The 4,462-nt window shown below is 43.4% G+C and overlaps 1 pseudogene; it reads left to right on the top strand.

The window, feature by feature from the left end:
• Positions 1 to 771: 771 nt before the first annotated feature.
• LOC103089671 (peroxiredoxin-1 pseudogene) lies at positions 772 to 1,967 on the top strand (annotated as a pseudogene).
• The last annotated feature ends 2,495 nt before the right edge of the window (positions 1,968 to 4,462 follow it).

Genomic DNA, 4,462 nt, shown 5'->3' with positions numbered 1-4,462 from the left:
CTCCCCACTAAAATCTGGAACAAGACAAGGATGCCCACTCTCACCACTTCTCTCCAACATAGTATTGGAAGTCCTAGCCTTAGCAATCAGACAAGAAAAAGAAATAAAAGGTATCCAAACTGGAAGGGAAGAGGTAAAATTGTCACTATATGCAGATGACAGGATACTACGTATAGAAAACCCTAAGGACTCCACACAGAAGCTACTAGATCTAATAAATGAATTCAGCAAAGTAGTAGGATACAAGATTAACATTCAGAAATCAGTTGCATCCTTTACACTAACAATGAAATATCAGAAAGGGAATGTAAAAACAATACCTTTTAAAATCACACCAAAAAAATTTTTTTTAAATACCTAGGAATAAACCTGACCAAGGAAGTGCAAGACTTATACACTGAGAATTATAAAACGTTAATAAAGGAAATAAAAGAGGATTCAAAGAAATGGAAAGATATCACATGCTCTTGGATTGGAAGAATTAATATTGTTAAAATGGCAACGCTACCCAATCAATCTACAAATTTAATGCAATCCCTGTCAAATTACTCATGACATTTTCACAGAACTAGAACAAATAATTCAAAAATTTACATGGAACCATAAAAGACCCAGAAGGGCTAGAGCAAGCCTGAGAAAAAACAAACAAAGCAGAAGGCATAAATCTCCCAGACTTCAGACAATACTACAAAGCTACAGAAATCAAAACAGTGGTGTGTCTCCTTCCTGACTGTCCTCTGTTGTTTGTCTGTGAGAAATGCTGATAGCACTATGTCTTCAGGAAATGCCAAAATTGGGCACCATGCGCCCCAGTTCAAAGCAACTGCTGTAATTGCCAGATGGTCAGTTCAAAGATATCAGCCTGGGGCTTCCCTGGTGGCGCAGTGGCTGAGAGTCCGCCTGCCAATGCAGGGGACACGGGTTTGTGCCCCGGTCCGGGAGGATCCCGCGTGCCGCGGAGCAGCTGGGCCCGTGAGCCATGGCCGCTGAGCCTGCGCATCCGGAGCCTGTGCTCCACAACGGGAGAGGCCACAACAGTGAGAGGCCCGCGTACTGGAAAAAAAAAAAAGAAAAGCTATCAGCCTATCTGACTACAAAGGAAAATATGTTGTGTTCTTCTTTTACCCTCTTGACTTCACCTTTGTGTGCCCCACAGCGATCACTGCTTTCAGTGATAGGGCAGAAGAATTTAAGAAACTCAACTTCCAAGTGATTGGTGCTTCTGTGGATTCTCACTTCTGTCACCTGGCATGGATCAACACACCCAAGAAACAAGGAGGACTGGGACCCATGAAAATTCCCTTGATATCAGACCCCAAGCGCACCATTGCCCCGAACTATGGGGTCTTTTTTTTTTTTAAATAAATTTATTTATTTATTCGTGTATGGCTGTGTTGGGTCTTCATTGCTGTGCGCAGGCTTTCTCTAGTTGCGGCGAGCGGGGGCTACTCTTCGTTGCGGTACGTGGGCTTCTCATTGTCGTGGCTTCTCTTGTTGCAGAGCACGGGCTCTAGGTGTGTAGGCTTCAGCAGGTGCGGCACATGGGCTCAGTAGTTGTGGCTTGCGGGCTCTAGAGCTCAGGCTCAGTAGTTGTAGCACACGGGTTTAGTTGCTCCTCGGCATGTGGGATCTTCCCGGGCCAGGGCTCGAACCTGTGTCCCTTGCTTTGGCAGGCGGATTCTTAACCACTGCACCACCAGGGAAGCCCAGACTGTGGGGTCTTAAAGGCTGATGAAGGCATCTCATTCAGAGGCCTTTTTATTATTGATGATAAAGGTATCCTTCGACAGATCACCATAAATGACCTTCCTGTTGGCCGTTCTGTGGATGAGACCCTGAGACTAGTTCAGGCCTTCCAGTTTACTGACAAACATGGGGAAGTGTGCCCAGCTGGCTGAAAGCCTGGCAGTGATACCATCAAGCCTGATGTCCAGAAGAGCCAAGAATATTTCTCTAAGCAGAAGTGAGCACCGGGCCATTTTAGGGCCAGGCTGCAGTAGGTGGCCATGAGAGCAAAACCTCTTTTGTACTATTGTCATGTTTAAAACCCAAGACCTTGCACTCAGCCAAGATGTGGTGTGGGACTGGACAGGCCTTTCCTGCAGGGGTTGGGGAAGCCAGGCTTTCTTCCTCCGGAGGGAATGGCCTGAGCTGTATTATCAGGCAAGCAAACTGATGTGTATAGTAGTAGGGTATCACTTTTGGTCTTTTGTAGTTTTATTAAACTTGAGCTGAGACCTTAAAAAAAAAAAATCAAAACATTGTGGTATTGGTATAAAAATAGGCATACGGATCAATGGAACAGAACAGAGAGCCCCAAAATAAACCCACACACCTACAGTCAATTAATCTTCAACAAAGGAGGCAAGAATATAAAATGGAAAAAAGACAATCTCTTTACAAGTGGGAAAGTTGGACAGCTGCATGTAAATCAATGAAGTTAGAACACACCCTCACACCACGCACAAAAATAAACTCAAAATGGCTTAAAGACTTAAACGTAAGACATAAAACTCCTAGAAGAGAGCATAGGCAAAACATTCTCTGACATAAATCGTACCAATGTTTTCTTATGTCAGTCTCCCAAGGCAATAGAAATAAAAACAAAAGTAAACAAATGGGACCTAATCAAACTTACAAGCTTTTTCACAGCAAAGGAAACCATAAGAAAAAATGAAAAGACAACCTACGGAATGGGAGAAAATATTTGCAAATGACGTCACAGACAAGGGCTTAATCTCCAAAATATACAAATAGCTCATACAACTCAACAACAAAAAAACAAACGACCCAATCGAAAAATGGGCAGAAGACCTTAATAAACATTTCTCCAAAGAAGACATACAGATGGCCAGTAGGCACAGGAAAAGACGCTCAACATCACTAATTATTAGATAAATGCAAATCAAAACTATGAGGTACCACGTCCCACCAGTCAGAATGGCCATCATTAAAAAGTCTACAAATAACAAATGCTGGAGTGGGTGTAGAGAAAAGGGAAGCCTCCCACACTGTTGGTGGGAATGTTAAGTTGGTACAGCCACTATGGAAAACAGTATGGAGGTTCCTTAGAAAACTAAAAATAGAATTACCATATGATCCAGCAATCTCACTCGTGGGAATATACCCAGACAAAATTGTAATTCAAAAAGATACATGCACCCTTATGTTCATAGCAGCACTGTTCACAACAGCCAAAACATAGAAACAACCTAAATGTCCATCGACAGATGAATGGATAAAGAAGATGTGGTACATATACACAATGGAATATTACTCAGCCATAAAAAGTATGAAATAATGCCATTTGCGGCAACATGGATGAAACTACAGATTATCATACTAAGTGAAGTAAGTCAGAAAGAGAAAGACAAATACCATGTGAAATCACTTATATGTGGAATCTAAAATATGACACAAATGAACTTATCTGCAAAACAGAAACAGACTCATAGACATAGAGAACAGACTTGTGGTTGCCAAGGGGGAGGAGGAATGGGGTAAGGATGGAGTGGGAGTTTGGGGTTGGTAGATGCAAACTAGTATATAGAGAATGGATAAACAACATGGTCCTAATGTAGAGCACAGGGAACTATATTCAATATCCTGTGATAAACCATAATGGAAAAGAATACAAAAAAGAATGTCTATATGTGTATAACTGAGTCACTTTGCTGTACAGCAGAGTGGCACAACTTTGTAAATCAACTATACATCAATAAAAAAACAAAACTAAAATAATGCAGTAACTTAAAAAAAAAAAAAAAGAATGAGAGAGCTCCCAAAGTAACATGGCAAGGAGGTGTGAATCTGGGGAGGGAAGGAACAATGGCCATTTTTGTAGTCTGCCACGTTCTGACACAGAGACAGCCTCTAGCACACATTGGCTGTCCATGTGACATAAAAGACACAGAGTTTGTGCTGCTCTGCACTCCCTGGACGTAAGCTCAATGTACCTAGAACACAGGGTGTCTGAGAGCGGTGGCTGGGGATGAGGTGGGAGAGACAATCAAGGAGCTAGGTTCAAAAGGCATTCACCCCTGACTCCTCAGGGACAGACACAGTGGCAGAAGGGCAAGAGTTTGGGAGTCAGACACGCCCAGGTTTAATTCCAGCTCTGCCACGAGCCCCTTGGAGGCCCCTTGCTAACCACTAAGGTCCCCGTTCTTTCATAAGGGATAAGAGCATCTACTTCTTAGTGTTGCAGGGAGGATGAGATGAGGCCAGGTGCCTGGCATGGAGCATCATGGTGCTGCCGGAAGAGTTGCAGCTTGGCTGTCATCAGGCCCCAGGAAGCTGGCTGAGGTCTCTTCGTGCCCACTGAGTGACAGTGGCTGGAAAGACAGAGCCAGCTGAAAAAGCTCCCCAGCCAAAGCCTTCTCAGAGGCTTGCTCCCCAAACTCCCCGTAATTATGCTACAAAAGACTGGTACAGCTGCTCACCAAGAAACAATTGGTGCCAT

Source organism: Lipotes vexillifer, unplaced genomic scaffold (genome assembly GCF_000442215.2).
Source record: "Lipotes vexillifer unplaced genomic scaffold, Lipotes_vexillifer_v1.1 scaffold741, whole genome shotgun sequence".
NCBI lineage: Eukaryota > Metazoa > Chordata > Mammalia > Artiodactyla > Lipotidae > Lipotes > Lipotes vexillifer.
Note: the sequence above shows the minus strand (reverse complement) of the source record. Positions and strands in the feature narration are given on the sequence as shown.